The sequence below is a fragment of the Galleria mellonella genome, unplaced genomic scaffold (assembly GCF_026898425.1).
Source record: "Galleria mellonella isolate WM207_F2 unplaced genomic scaffold, CSIRO_AGI_GalMel_v1 utg300, whole genome shotgun sequence".
Lineage (NCBI taxonomy): Eukaryota > Metazoa > Arthropoda > Insecta > Lepidoptera > Pyralidae > Galleria > Galleria mellonella.
This window is the reverse complement of record NW_026442068.1, coordinates 738,245-755,822: the sequence shown is the minus strand read 5'-3', so window position 1 is coordinate 755,822 and position 17,578 is coordinate 738,245. Positions and strand designations below refer to the sequence as shown.

Genomic DNA, 17,578 nt, shown 5'->3' with positions numbered 1-17,578 from the left:
AAACACTCACTTTAATTCCATTAAAGTCATATAAATTATATTTGTACATAAACAAATAAAATAAATATATACATATATAACATACGGAATAAAAGTGACATTAATAGAATCTTTTCAAGAGAGCGTTCCTAATGTAAAACCGAACACTTTTCTATTAAAGAAATGCGCATTGAAAATAACAAGTATGTACATTTTGTTCCACTAAAAAGAACGACCTCATTTAAGGCAAAACCAGTTGTTTTGATTTAAAAACTAAATTACTGAATGAAATTTTGAATAATTTTTATGGCATCAATTTGTAAGTAATATATTCATGTGGATAAACATTTTACAAATTGATTTATGAGGCAATAAACCGAATTGAGAACCTCCTGTTTTTGAAGTCGGTTGAAAATATTTAAGCTTATACGACGCGAGCTACTATCAAGTTTTTTTTTACAACACAGGGGGCAAACGAGCATGCGGCTCACCTGATGGTAAGTGACTACCGCCGTTCATGATCACCCACAACATCAACGGCATTGTATTATAAAATCTTTATTGTACATAATTCAAATTGAACACTGATAAATGATTTAATATACAATGGCGGACTTATCCCATAAAGGGATCTCTTACAGTCAACCTTTGAGAAGCTGAAAGAAAACTGTAGAATGTATAAGGATAATAACCGTACAATTAAAGATAAACTAAATAATACCCAGTAAAAAATTGAATATATAATACAATAAAAACAGCTCCATATACTTTGTGATCCATATTTATTCGGGAAAAATATTCAATTTGACTAATACGTACTTACAACACTATTATGCTCTTTAAGAAACTAACATAATTCACTTTTTCTTTTGTCAGCAGAAGACAATAGTATCGATTTTAAGCGTACATATTTTATTAAAATATAGTGAACTAGCAGTTCGTCCCACGGATAGATAAAAAATAATACAAAGTCTATGTTTCTCTCTGATTATTAGGGGAGAGTTGGGTATATTGTACTGCCGGATAATTTGTACCATGTCAAAATTTCCTACTAAACATTACTATTTTTCTTTTCTGACAAAACGAAACTAAACACTGACAGTGCCCTCAACTTCTTTTCGTTTTGTAATGACGTCCGACAATTGCATTGTATTTAAGAAAAAAAATACGATTTGGTTAGTGTTTGATGTAAATTTTGACGCGTGTTTCTAAGCATATAACTCAATGAAAAGGTAAGTTATAATTTTGCTGTATTTTTTATTGAATATATCTACAATTACCTTTCAAACTATAAAGTTATGAACGCGTTAGATTTTGAGATTATTTTGCAACAAATACATATTATTTAAATCTTTTGGTTTTATAAATCGTACTACTAGTAGTTATCTAAATTGTACTGGTACAATTTACACGACGAGTTGTTTTTTTAGATTGACGGTGATCGAAGAAAATATTATAAATGAAATAATATGGACTTGGAAAAGGCATTGTCCACTTTATATAAAAAGGAAATTAGTTTGAACCAGATTTCTGCAAGATATTCTGTTCCAAAGCCTACTATTTTACGTCATGTCAAAAAAACTAAATAAGATTGCCAATAGTTTAACTGTGCATAAAGCGAGACCCACTACATTCGATTTAGAATTAGAACATATGCTAGTCAAACAGACTGTTTTGACTGACAGAGAAAAAAAATTGTTTGAATTAACTATCAGTGACGTCCGAAAATTTGCATTTAATATAACAGAAAAACATAACATTTCTTACAAATTTAACAAAAACAGAAAAAAGCTGCTGGCTGCTAGCTGGAAAAGCTTGGTTTTACGCTTTTAAAGACCTTCACCTGCATAGCACATCCATAAATACAGTAAAAGGCTTTAATAAACAAAATGTTTACAGCTTCTATGATCTACTAGAAAAAATAATTGATGTAAATGGCCTAACAGCTGTTAATATATTTAATGTCGATGAAAGCGGATTTTCGACAATTCAAAAAAACCATAAAAAGTAGTAAGTTTTAGAATAACAGAAAATACAAAGATCTCTTCTACGTCAATCTGCGACAGCTTTTGGGGATGTAGTTTCAGAGCTGGCAGACGATAATGACGATGATGATAAGGGAAATATTTATTCTATTTATTAGGGTCTTTACTTCAACAAAACTGGGCTTCAAATCCAGATATTTGTGACAATTGTTTAAATTAAATCAGGGTAAAATTGAGCAAAGACTTTGATACAAAATAATTAGTGATTGACCAAATTTTAAGTTAAAACTGTCTTTTTTTTCTTCGTTTTCATAAAAGAAATAATTTAATTTTATAAATAAGAAGGTAGTTTAATTTTAAGGTAGTTTGATGATTGTTTAAACTTGTTTTGTTTTTGATATTTCTGTTTGTTTTTTTTTTTTTAAGTTATAAATGATACTTAGTAACATTCATTCATTTAGTAATTCATTTGTTGATACTACTTTTTTATAATAAATAAAATATTATCATGGATAATATTGTGTATTATTAATAATATTTTATACAATAATTAAACATTTAACATGGTTGAATGTCCCTTACCTATTAGTGGTACAATTTACCTCACCTATGGTACATTTAAACCGACTAGTCGGGTAAATTGTTCCAATCGGAAGCCTTTACAAAAACGCATATTTTGAGAAATCGGTTAAGAGTATGGGGTCGACTTTGCGATATATGATAAACAAGATTCTAAACAATTTGGCATTGAATAAATAGTTTGACTAAATTAATAGCGAAACGAGATATTTTGCTGATACTGAAAAATGGTACAATATATCCGACTCTCCCCTATATGTGAAAGTCTTTTTAGAAATCGGTTAAGCAATTTATGAGTTTTTTTTTCAATGGGTGATAATGGAATGGTAACCCCACCCGCGCTATCGGTATACACCGGCGGGGCACCAGTGAAGGATGATAGGTGAGGATGAAACAGGTCAGTTAGCCCATCGTGACAAAATCAGTAAGAATTGTTCACGATGGTTTCCAGGGGGAAACACGTAGAGGTCGACCTAATAGGGCATATTGCTGGCAATGGGGCTGTCAAACTCCATTGCCAACAATTCCTTTCCCCCCGCAATTTATGAGTATATCCATTATAAAGAAACAAATCTTTCCTATTTATAATATTAGTGTAGACAAATAATAAATTCAATATGGGAAATAAAGGGACAATTTATGTTAATATAAATTTAAAGGCAACTTTATTTTTAACACGAGTTTAAAAAAAGGAAAGCACGTATAAAACGTGAAGCAACACACCCTATGTGTTAACAATGTACGCTCCATTGCACTGGAGTAAGGATATGTAAACATAAACCACTCAAACATTTCAGCATCCCAAGAGGATGCGTCCATTAGCCCAGGTGCATATTCCTACATGAATGTCTTTTGAAAGTCTTCCTTACTGAGTACAATAAACTTATTCTGTTTCAATATTAAATTAGGTGTTACTATGTTACTATGGTATTTTTTTATACAACTTAGAATGGCAAACAAGCTGACTGTCCACTTGATGAAAAGTGGTAACCGTCGCATAGGCGACTGGTACTGCTCATGTCTATAGAGACATGAGCAGTACCATGGACATAACAGAGTATACTGTTTCGTCCATGATACCCCCCATGCGTTGCCATTCCTGAGGATTCAGATGTTATTCCTCTGTACCCTGTAAATTCACGCCATACCTTCAAACCGAAACACAGCCATGCAAACACAACTGCTTCACGGCAGAAACACGAATGGGACAGAGGTACCCAAGCAATCGACTTTTGCACAAAGTCTCCCTCTGGTAAATTATTTTATTATTTACCAGATATATTATAATGGTTTGATTTGTTACTAATATCATGTACAGAGTGTTTCAATAAAATTTGGTTAACTTTTTTTTATTTATATTGGATCACACTATTATTATATAATATAGATACACAAAAGATAGATTCGGTCGTTTCATTCGACGCACCTACTGTGTAGTTGTTTTTTAAATTGCTTACTAAAATTATTGTTCTGCTTGTAAAAGCCCGTCTTTCAATAGTAATAACACTAAAATTATAAATATGGAAGCGAATAAATATGTCTGTTTGGGTGCCTACCTACAACTAATTAATAATTTGAAACAAAATTAGAAGTGAGTGAAATCGGTTTCTCGATAATGTATTTACAAACATATAGGTTAGTTGAATCATAAAAGTGTATGAAGAAAAAGAATTATTAATATTAAATTTTATAGAAATATGTAAATCATATTCCAATTATTATTCGGTGATTAAAAATTTCGAAGTGAAATGATATTACGTAACAACCATAGTGAGTTAATTGAGCATATTTTTTTTTTCACGATCACAAGAGAGAAGTCGCGGGCACAGCTTGTATTTTGATAATGTAACGCTTACAGACGTAACAAACATATTTTATCATCAATATCATCACAGTTTTTTTGCACATTTTTCAAAGTGTCTCGCTTCTCAACGTCAATTTATTTCCAATTCGACTATAAAAAAAAATACAACGGACGACCGGCATGGGGGAGGTGTTTATGAATCTGAGAAATCATGGAGTGTGACGAAATTATTACAGCGTTTGTTGTGTTCCGAAATTACTAAAAAAATCATTGACACTCAGTTCAGAGCGAGTTTTCGATTTGTGTAACGTGGTTCCTTTAAAGCGGTTGCAGTAGCGCCCTTGGCAGATTTTTAGAGCAACAAATAGGAAATTTGGCAATTGACTTCTTGATGTACTTATTTTATCATCATCATCATATCAACTGTACAGCAGCTCTCCTCAACTGGGGGGGTTTGCCAGTAGTTGCCACGCTTGGCACGTGGATTAACAATCGTAATTAGGCTTAGGTGATGTTTAAAGACAGAAATTTTTGAAGATTATATTTTTTTTATACATCTTAGAATGGTAAACAAGCTGACGGCCTACTTGATGGAAAGTAGTAACCGTCGCTTATAGACATGAGCAGTACCATGGACATAACAGAGTTACGCCCATGATACCCCCCGTGCATTGCCATTCGTGAAGACTTAAGTGTTATTCCTCTGTACCCTGTAAATTCACGCCATATCCCACCCTTCAAACCGAAACACAGCCATGCAAACACAACTGCTTTAAGGTTGAAACACGAATGGGACAGATGTACCCAAGCAATCGATTTTTGTACAAAGTCTCCCTCTGGTAGGATAGGATACTTTACATACTGATTCATGTGAGCATAAACAAATAAATTGTACAATATAGATACACAAAAAATAGAGTGGGTTATTTTATTTGACGTACCTATTGTGTATTTGTTTTCTAAATTGCTTACTAAAATTATTGTTTTATGTATGTATGTACGTAATATTTATACTATAAAGATATTTGAGTTTAAATTATATAACATTTTATAGTTTAAACTTAAATATATAATTTTTAACAAGTAACACTACTATACCAACTTTATTAATATAAATTGTAATAAATTACAATTACAATTTCCAATTACAAATAAAGGCAATTATACAGCATATAGGCAAATTGTAACATAATTACATATTTTTTTATTTAAATTATTAAACAAAATATGAAAATATTTAGACGTTTGGGAAAATAATCAATAAGGACGTATTCGGTACTTAGACCGAGTTTGATAATAACTACGCAGTAGCTTTGTTTCGTATGAAAACGTAGGCTGTATCAAATGTAACAACATATAGTAAATACGATTATAATAAACAACATATAATAAATAGATTTGTTATCGCATTTTATTATTATGGTTGTAATGAGGAAATATGTTTTTGTATTAGTACCGAAATATATATTTAGGATAATGGTATTATTGATTTATTATTATGTTTAGTACCTTATATCTTTATTACAGACATGTATCAATAAAATTAAATACATGTATAGTTAGTCTACATAAGTACTAGATGTTGTATAGACCTTCGCAAGTACGAGTATGCAAATGAGTGCTTGATAAGTAATAAGTATTGAGGATTATAATCTAGGTTTGTATGTAGAAACAAATCTTGATTCGTAAAGAAATTCGGGTTCTTTATGACCACAGCATAAAGTTTAAGATCGTATCGCTTTTTATATTGACAGCGGCACATTCGAAGTGGTTGGCACTTGACAGACGCAACCCGTCAAGGCTGCCGAGATCTCAGAAGTGCCAAACTTGGACAATTGGGTAACTATACTGCGACTGGGCAATTAATCACATATTTCGGTCCAAGTTGTTGCGCTCAAATTCTCAATCTATAACAATATAATTATGTTATACTAAGTTTTATATAGGGTGATATCGAAATGGTTCGGTAAACTTACCCTCTTATTCACATAAAAACGTCAAACTTGACATAAACTTATTTCAAGTATTGAAGTGTTTTGTTCTTATCTTTCGAATTATTTTCTCAATTTTAAAAACAGAGAAAAACACTTTAATAGTTAAAATAGGTTTTTCAGAAAGTTGTAGTTTTTGTGAATAAAAGGGGTAAGAGTCGACCCATCTTATAGAATACATTAGGACGGAAATTTCGTGAATGTTAAAAATAAAACAGCAAAAAAATGTTCGAGACTCTCATACTAACAGCAGGACGTGCTATGTTAGTAGGGAAGATTCAAAATGTATATAATGTCGTAATGTCAAATAATGTCGTCTTCGATCTACTCGTATGTGTCTTTGGTAAAACTACTCAGTTTTTTTTTATACTACTTAGATTGGCAAACAAGCTGACGGCCCACCCGATGGATAGTGATACCCGTCGCCTATATACATGAGTAGTACCATGGACATAACAGAGTATACTGTTTCACCTATGATACCCCCGCATGCGTTGCAATTCCTGAGGACTCAGGTGTTATTCCTCTGTACCCTGTAAATTCACGCCATATCCCACCCTTCAAACCGAAACACAGCCATGCAAACACAACTGCTTTACGGTTGAAATACGAATGGAACAGAGGTACCCAAGCAATCGACTTTTGTACAAAGTCTATTATTTATTAGTTTGATTTGGTTTGTCTATCAAGGAGTAAATGTTTCTTTAATAGCTGTCCTTGTTAAAATCGTAATTTTGTGGTTTCATGATGACCACTGCAACACAATGAAATCTTAATTATAGCGCATTATTCTAGGACAACAAATTTTGAAATTATGTATTATATATAAATATGACACTTCTAATAAGATATATATTATTTCTCAGCAGTTTTTTTAAAACAATATTTGAATTTTGTTTCAAAAGAGCAATAACTGAGAATCTGCTTTCCAAATAAATTAAATAAAGCGACGTCTCATAATCTGTAAAGCACTATATGAATCTAAAATAAAAATAGTAAACTAAAATAGTAAAAGAAGTGGAAGAATAATATACAACATTTGAATTCTATAGTCTCTTTCCATTTCTGCTTATTGATTTTTTGTTTAATGTAATTGTTAATTTACGTAAGTATAATATTGACTTTTTTTTATTTAAAGATATCTGTATTCCACCTTTTTTCAGTTCTTTGCAGCTTTGATGTTGCAGCTTCTTTGCAGTTCAGCTTTGATGTTGAGCTATCTGTTATTTAAGTTTAACTTTTCTTTAAAACTAGCATTATAGAATCACTGTACATTGTTTATACCGTGTGAGATCCCCGCAAGTATGTACTGGTAGTAAAACAAACTAATTGCGGCCACATTTGCCTTTTGACAAGGCTGGAACGATTTATAACAGCAACAATAGATGAGATGAAATAACCCCTCATTATAACTACCAAGGTGAACACTAAGATAGTGGTTACCTGTAATTTATTCAACATGTTAAAGTTTTTAAAATTAATGTTACGGATTTCGTAAAAAGCTTGTATGTTTATGCGATAGCATTATATATATATATAACGAATAAGAAAGGTACGATAAGAATTAAGAATTACATATGATTACATCTTCTTGAACCAATGTATGCCATTCAGTTAACGGTAATAATTTATTCAATTGCGCAAATGTATACGAATGCATACTTAGAATAATTATTGATTGTGTCTCTGACCTTCATGCTAGGGAAATCCTGTGTGGAGGTTAGACTACCGTACTTTACATTTCTAATATATCTTATTTTCTTAAATTAAATTTAAAGTATTTTTAATAAACAAAAATTACAGAGTTAAAACTCAAATTCGAATGAAGATAACAATAATATGTAATAATATAATAAATTTACTGTGTTTATTTATTTGTTATACTTATATAGCTTAAGCTATCTGAATATATTATTAGCATTTAGAAAAAAAAGTAAGAGACAAGTGTATGCATCGTAAAGAGTGATAGGATGTATGTGAATGTATGAGCGTGTTGAGTACATGTAATTTAAGGCCGGCAGCACACCTGCAATGCCTCTGGTGTTGCGGGTGATCACGGGCGGCGGTAGTCACTTACTATCAGGTGAACCGCATACTTGGTTGCCCCATGTGTTCTAAATATATATACAGTGGTACCTCAATATACGAATTCAATTCTTTCCGTAACCTTGCTGGTATCTCAAAGCAATTTTCCTGATTGAAATTAATTGAAATGCCATTAATCCGTACTCCCAAAAAACACCTCAATTGTTTTTGTTAAGTGTTAGTCTGAGATGGAAGAAACTGTTAGACACCAACATCCACCCCGCATGTTGGCGTCGTGTGCAGTGGTATAGTGTGCGATTCCTTGTATTTCAAATCGTGCTCTCATTTCAAAGCAAAATATAGGTTGCTTGACTGCTCTTATCTCAAAACACTCTTAAATCAAGGTACCAGTGTATCCCTTTCAGACCCAAGATTTTTTTCTTTCAGATTAAATATATTTTCGTGTTTTGGAGCCAAGCCATCTTGCCGGCACGCACGAGACTACTGCACCACCTAACTGCTAAAATGATTTCTTATTGGCTGCTTTAGAATCTCACTATCATCTTACTTCAGCTTCGTGCGTAAAAATGAATTGCGCGCGGTTTTAGAATTGTTTAAAGTTACAACTCACGCCCGTATCGTTCAGGTCTGAAAGAGGTACATATATTTGTGAATTAAAATACATATTCGAGATTAACACAGAATCAAGTTAAATCGATTATTTAAGATCCAATTAATAGAATCGACAGAAACGTTTATATTTAATATTGCCAAAGCACAGCTCTTGACAGTTTTGCATTTGTTCGTTTGAATTCAATTTACCACTGTTGCAACTTTATTTGAATATTTGATGAAGTACAAAGCTTTCTAACAACAAAACTCAAATTAGGTCATCGTTGTTAACTGATTAAACAGAACTTAGTAGTACGGCGACTGAGTTATAAATAATAAATTGATTTATCGATTCATTAACTCCTAATAACACTACGACGTAACAATTATATCACCATTATTATCATCATATCAGCTTTTAACTGTTCACTGCTGAACAAGGTTTTTCCAGTAGTTGCCATGTTTGGCAGACGGATTGGCAACCGCAATTAAGCTTTAGAGATGTTCTTTACCAGAGGGAGACTTTGTACAAAAGTCGATTGCTTGGGTACCTCTGTCCCATTTGTGTTTCAACCGTGAAGCAGTTGTGTTTGCATGGCTGTGTTTCGGTTTGAAGGGTGGGATATGGCGTGAATTTACTGGGTACAGAGGAATAACATCTGAGTCCTCAGGAATGGCAACGAATGGGGGGTATCATGGGCGAAACAGTATACTCTGTTATGTCCATGGTACTGCTCATATCTATAGGCGACGGTTACCACTTCCCATCAGATGGGCCGTCAGCTTGTTTGCCATTCTAAGTTGTATAAAAAAAAATGTTTTAAGAGGGAGGCTGCTGCCCATCCCTAGCCATCCCTTAGTTGCCTCTTACGACACCCATGGGAAAGGAATGGGTAGCTTTTTCTATGGCGGCATCACATGGGAACGGTAACAGTTATAAAGAAAAATATAATCCGTCGTAGACACGTGGGAACATGAAAGATAAGGAAATAAAAATATCCACTCACGATTGTAACTCCAGATGCGGTAATCGGAGCTAGTTTTATCGTTGTGGTGAACTTGATACTCGACCCACATTACTCTGAGCTTAATGGAAACCAACGTGGCGGGGCAGGGGGCGAGCCTACCGCTGTCTTTTGGATTGATTAGGTTTGTTACTATCGTGCCGAGTTGGTGAGAAATTAAAATTGACACGCAGTTTTAGTGTAAGAAATTAAACTCACGACATCTTTTTTGTGACAATTTTTACTAAAATTGTTAACGTGAAAGTAAATTTATTTGATTGTTTTTTTTTTAATGGATGATAGTGGAATAGTAACCCCGCTCGCGCCATTGGTACACATTGGCGGGCACCTGTGAGTGATGATAGGTGAGGATGAAGCAGGTCAGTTAGCCTATCGTGACAAATTCAATAATAAATCAATCACGGTGGTTTCCAGGGGGAAACGCGAGGAGCTCGACCTGATAGGGTTTATTGCTAGCAATGGGGTTGCTAATCTCTATTACTAACAATCCCTTCTCCCCCTTTTTTTTAATGTGTGATAATGGAATGATAACCCCGCCCGCGCTATCGGCATACGCTGGCGGGGTACCAGTGAGAGGTGATAGGTGATGATGAAAGCAGGTCAGTTAGCCCATCGTGACGAATTCCACTAGAATTAGCCACGATGGTTTCCAGAAGGAACCGCGTGGAGGTCGACCTGATGGGGTGTATTGTTGGCAATGGGTCAGTAAGTCCTCATTACTAACAATCCCCCCCCCCCTTCTCCCCGTTACCTCTTAGCGCCTTAATAGCTTAATTAATTACTATGTATTTTTAAGTATGTACACATCTTGTACGGGACAAAGAAGAACATATGCATTTTATATTGGTTAGTGAATATATCCTGGTCATACGGACAAAGTTGCAGGCAAGCTAGTAGTGTAATAAAATACTATATTACATAGGTATTTTTATAGGTAACATAGTTTTGTAGAAAAGACCAATACAATCTAATTTATTATACTAACAAAATGTATTGGACCATCAATTTTCTTGTCGCTATTGTCGACGGAAAAGCTGTTAAATGTCACAGATGTTATATTATTCAACCTTAGATTATATACATAGAGCATCGAGTCTTAAAAACGGGTCAACTTTTTGTCAGCTAATTGTCAAATTAATTGACTCGTTTTTTATCAGTACGAGTATTATATATATTTACGCATAAAATATATCTTGATTATTTAATAAATAAAAATAAGTGTTTACGCATTAAAAAGACGCAGAAATTATAATACAAAATAAATATAGAATTTACAAGAAAATCCATTCATAACTATTTATCACGCAAAATTTTATGAAAAAGTTGATCCGTTTTTCTCGAAGTATTTGTATGGAGACACTATCTTCATAATGTAAGTTTTTGTTTTATACAACTTAGAATGGCAAACAAGCTGACGGCCCACCTGATGGAAAGTGGTAACCTTCGCCTATAGACATGAGCAGTACCATGGACATAACAGAGTATACTGTTTCGCCCATGATACCCCCCATGCGTTGCCATTCCTGAGGATTCAGGTGTTATTCCTCTGTACACTGTAAATTCACGCCATATCCCACCCTTCAAACCGAAACACAGCCATGCAAACACAACTGCTTCACGGTTGAAACACGAATGGGACAGAGGTACCCAAGCAATCGACTTTTATACAAAGTCTCCCTCTTCAACATAGTATATTTTAAGACGATACATGTTTAGCATTTAAAAAGTAAATATTATAATCTACTTGAAAGAATAATGATTTTTTTCTTCAATGTTAGGAAACAGTTTCTCGGGCGGTAGGACGCTCATCATATTGCTATAATATTGCCTAATAATCAAGAGTTAAACACCAATAAGAAAGCAGCACACACTTAATAATAAATAATGTCTTAATCGAGAGATCTAGTTGCATAACGTAATTGTATGTAACATTGTAAAACGCGAACATACGGCAGGCTGTGAGACGGTATAGGTAGGTAGATACCTATTAAGGCGAGCACTGAGTTTATAATTAATGGAACTCCTTAAACTTTTAATAAATTTTAAGGAGTTTGCACTATTTGGGAGAGGAGTGGGGGGATTGTTTTTTTATGGGTGATAATGAAATGGTAGCCCCGCCTGCGCTATCGGTATACGCTGGCGGGGCACCAGTGAGATGTGATAGGTGAGGATGAAGCAGATCAGTTAGGCCACCGTGGTGAATTCACACAATAAATCAATCACGATGGTTTCCAGGGGGAACCACGAGGAGGTCGACCTGACAGGGTATATTGCTAACAATGGGACTACTAACCCCCATTAGTAACAATCCCTTTCCCCGGGGGGGGGGGGATTGTTAGCGTGAGTGATATCAACACATTATCTGTACTGTTTAGTTGCAACTTATTTTCTTGCTCTTTCCTATTCAATTAATAACTTGAATTGTAAGTATTGAATTAAATGCAAACTAAGTACAAAGGTAGTACTCGTAATTTTGCATTCGGTGATACGTATGTAATTAGAATTCCTGTTTGTGAGACAATTGTAAATATTTATATAACATCAAATCTCTTTACAAGTAGCTAGAAAAGACAACAAATTTAGCAATTATCATCATCGTCATATCAGACGTTAACTGTCTAGTGATAAACATAGGCCTCTCCCATAAGTTGCAAGTCCCATAATATCCCATAAGACCCATAATAATGGCAAATTTAGCAGTGTTGAGTATTAGTTAGCTATAAATGAATTATTATGTAAGTTGCAAAATTATATGAATGGGTTTATGTTAAAAAATAAGGTTTACTCATATATAAATTCTTTGTACGGAATACTAGAGAGTGTATCAAGCAAATTTGTCGCTTTTAATATTGCGACGTAGTTTCTTTATTATAAGCAAAATATGCTGTCATTAAAGAGAATGTGCGTGTCGTATGCCGAACATTAAAATGGTTACGCCAATTTGATACAGTCACAATGCATTATTTTTCTCTTATAGAATAATGCTTAGAGGTACTTGAATTTATGGTTGTGGTTATATTTTGCTAGTTCACGTCCATGACTTTATTTGGTGCAAAAGGTTCAAGTTAAAAAGTAGACTTTAGGTTAGTTTAGAACACGGGTGGCCAACCGCTCGATGCTGATCGACTGGTCGATCGCGACTGTTAGTCCAGTCGATAGTTGTAAGGTAAAAAATATAATATTTTGCCAATCTAGTAGAAGATGCTCAGACGCAATACTCACACGAAAATAAATAAGTAGTTACTAAGAATAACTTTCAGTTTTGTTTCCCTCTTAATAAAATAAAACATACTAGATAATTGGTAGATCGCACAGGGTTTCGTCAGTAAGCAGTAAGTCTTGGGCCTGGTAAAGTCGGCCATCCCTGGTTTAAACAATCAATTTGTAAAATTGTGTACTGTCTTCGGTCAGCTAATTCATTTTAGCGTAAAGTTCATGACCTAGAATGAATCGTTTTAAATTATATATTTTATATATAATATTAAACGATTCATATAAATTATATTCTGTCTGTTAGTGCAAACATCTTACGAAATATACTTATTACACTTAAAATAGTATTGTTGCCTGTTTAAAATAAACATGTGCCTTAATTTAAAACTGAAGTTGCACAATGGAAAAAAACTGTCAATTCATAATGAAAGAAAACCAATTTATTACACGGCATTGTCTGCAACAACCTTCCTCTTAAAGGTATCGGACATTGCGTGCGCTGTGAGTGCGGCCAACGAATTTATGAACCTGTTCTATAACTATAACCTATACATGTGGGTCAGTAGGTGTCTGCTGAGTCGGCGGGCTCATGTCGGCACTTTGTCCGCCATAATGAGTTTCTAATAATAGCTCGCGGTTCATTTGTTTCGTACCTGCACACATTCATCTTTTTTAATAGTACGCGTGTGAGGTATTCTTGTTTATTATTTTTCTAGCTAATATCGATAGATTAGGAAATTATAGTTATAAGTTAATGGGCTTTTACGTTTTTATGGTAGCATGGCACTGCACGATAATAATAAGAAAGTTAAATGTATACAAATGTATGAAGACGCTTTTAAATTTTCGTGGTACGTAAGTCTGGAACATCGTTATGGAGAATTAAAAGCGACTATATAAGGAGATGCATTATTTGTCTTACATGTTTCCGAATGAATGAATTATGAAAAAATGATTTTTCAAAAATCTTAAAGTTCACTTGAATAAAAATATTTATATTTTCTTTCTTTTGGACTTCTATTGTATATCTTGATGATCAAATCTATGGTAAATTATACAATCATCCAATGGATCACATCGTTCACTGCTGACGATAGGCCAGGCCATAGACTGTCATAAGGTACGTTCCTGAGATGTGTCTGTGTCTAGTAACTCCTTACAACATATTTGGAGGTCGCTGTATGCAGTGGGGACATATATGTATGTGCGAGATTCAATACAATTCAATTTATTTATTGCATTCTATAATATTATTATGAAAGATGTTAATAATGGATAAAGTACATTGTAGACCCTGTCGGGCACAGCAAAAACAAGCGAGGAGTGCGTCGATCCTTAAATTTTCATAAAGATTTAAATAATTCAATTTCATCAATTTAATTAAAGAAAGATTGACACTATATTGTATTGTATAAGTCGTAAACTGTCCAATAATGAATATACCCTCCCCTATTATCCTATAAGGAGTTTTTGCCAGTATTTACTACGCTTGATAGATGAATTGGTAATCGTAGTTATGCTTTTGGTGTGGTAATAAGAGGGACGCAACTGTTCCTTTTTACGACATCCACGAAAAAGCAAGAATGTACAAGATTTTTTTTTATACAACTTAGAATGGCAAACAAGCTGACGGCCCACCTGATGGAAAGTGGTAACCGTCGCCTATAGACATGAGCAGTACCATGGACTTAACAGAGTATATTGTTTCGCTCATGATACCCCCCATGCGTTGCCATTTCTGAGGACTCAGTTGTTATTCCTCTGTACCCAGTAAATTCACGCCATATCCTACCCTTCAAACCGAAACACAGCCATGCAAACACAACTGCTTCACGGTTGAAACACGAATGGGACAGAGGTACCCAAGCAATCGGTATTCGTTTCTCCCTCTGGTAGATGCACTGTTTATTTGTTATTATTAGATATTCTTCTCTATGAGAAGCCGAATGCTCGAGCTATATGGTTATTGCTACTTTAACTTGCTGATTTTTTAAATGTCTCAGTCACTTTGGACTTTCATATTCATACGTGATACGTAGCAAAACTTCATATTTTCTACATTTTATTGAGCAATTTGGGGTTTTCTCATAGCACTCCATGTTTCTTAAGTCATCATTGGCAACATACAGTTGTTTAAATACTTAATCTACTTTGAGGTATTTTTGAATACAAAGATATGGCGCATAATTAATGCAAAGTGAACGAATAGGAAAAAATAAATGGACGTGATTAAAGCCTTGAGTGTTGCGTGATTTGCCACAATCAGGGCCTCGGTAGCCACGGTTTTGTCTATTTCTAGGTTTTGATTATATCGTAAAGGGACAGTCTTATAGTTTGAATTTTGCATGACGTCATTATTCAGGTCTGTTGAAATAAACAAGTTATTTACATCGGCCTTGGTTGTGTAGCGGATTGACACATCGCCTCTGTTGGAAACTCCAATAAAATGTATTGTTGGCAAAACTTTTTTTTAAAGAATATATATATATATATATATATATATATATATATATATATATATATATATATATATATATATATATATATATATATATCCGGCTTGAAGGACCAAATTTGTATAATATTAAAACTTATACATGGATTTAAATATATAAACGCCTAAGATAAACAGAATATAATTTTATTCGTTCTCCTATTAAAGACAATTGATATATATTTTTATAATATAAATATAACACAATTTTTTATGGCAGTAATATATTTTGTTGGAGTTTCCAACAGCCCTATCTTCTGATAGACGTGGATTCGGTTCTCGCTCAATATAAACATTTGTACTCGTGAGTATATCCGTTTGTACCGGTCTCGGTATTTTCTATGTATTTGTATATTAGCTGTGAATTTACAAAAAAATCCTTTACTTAAGTATGTATATCAATTGTTTAGAGTTACGCTATATACGCTTTGCTTAGTTTGAGACTAGATGGCGTTGTGTCCAAAATGATCTTTATTTATAATATTTTCCATAATAAATTACGCTGGCAGTTTTCAAATAAATTAGGGAATAATATAGCTGATAAATCTAAGTACTGCAAGACGTCGATTGCATACGCATTGCCTTATAAAGTAAATTGGCTACTTGCTGAAACATTCGAATAAAAAGACTATTTAATGATACTATTTACTCATTAACTTCCAAAGCTGATTAATTTATATCGACCTATCAGTTACCAACCGTTGGTACATATTAAAGAGCAATTTTATTTAATGGTTTTTGCCATTTTAATTATATCCATAAAACACAAAATTAAGGAGTTGAATTGGTCTGATTCGTCTGAAGAAATCGCGATAAAATCTTTATAGTAAATTTTAAGCCAAATTGTATTTTTTTTATACCACTGAGGTGGCAAACAAGCATACGGCCCACCTGATGGTAAGTGGTTACCGTAGCCTATGAACACCTGCAAAACCAGAGGTATTACGCGTGGGGTTTTGCTAGCTGTAGCTGTCACGCTTGACAGACGGATTGGCAACCGCAGTTAGACTTTGGTTTAAGAGGGACGCTGCTGCCCATCTCTCGCCCTTCCTCAGTCGCCTCTTACGACACCTACGGGAAAGGAAGGTGTGACCTATTCTATACCGGGACCATACGGCGAATCTATCATACAACAAAGTAAATACCATCAGTATTTCATGAACACAGACACACGAACTTTATTTTCCCCATTATTTCTAAAATCAATATTAACGCGAGCGAAGCCACGGGTAAAAGTTAGTATGAAATAAGTCATTAAACGATTCATATAAATTTATTATTTTATCCTCTTGGCGACTACCAATTAAAGAACGCAGATGTGTCTCCCAATACATTTCTGCCTACTTGATATAAAGCTCTAACTGATCTAAAAGCCGGATCTATGTCGCAGATTGATTCCGCGGGCGAGCACGAGGCACGATCTGGCACGATAACGACCCGAACGTCTTCCGTGTAACGGACAAATACAACGCGGGGCCCTTTTATTTCGTTTTCCTAAACGTGGTTGTCTTGTCAAAGATTATGTATTATCACCAGAATGGCAACCACAGCTTGTTTTATTAATAAACTAGATGTCAGGTGTTTATAGTTATCATGCCTATTTTGGACGTCTTACTGATGGAAAAACAAGAAGCTAAGGATCTAATTTGGGATTGTTTTCTATTATTATTATATATTGTATTATATCAGCTGATGAACATAGGCCTGGGGTGGCTTGGGATGGTAACATTGGAATGTTTTGCCAATAGTTACCACGCTTGTCCCGCGAAGTCGAGCTAGCGTAAGTTGAGGTATTACTATCTTATATATATATATATATATATATATATATATATATATATATATATATATATAACTGTAAATAAGAGTTA

The 17,578-nt window shown here is 33.9% G+C and overlaps 1 protein-coding gene across 8 annotated transcripts in view; it reads right to left on the bottom strand.

Annotated features, from left to right (window-relative positions):
- LOC113523461 (SH3 and multiple ankyrin repeat domains protein 3) overlaps positions 1–17,578 on the bottom strand; it is a 297,001-nt gene that overhangs the window by 77,552 nt on the left and 201,871 nt on the right. The window lies entirely within an intron of this gene.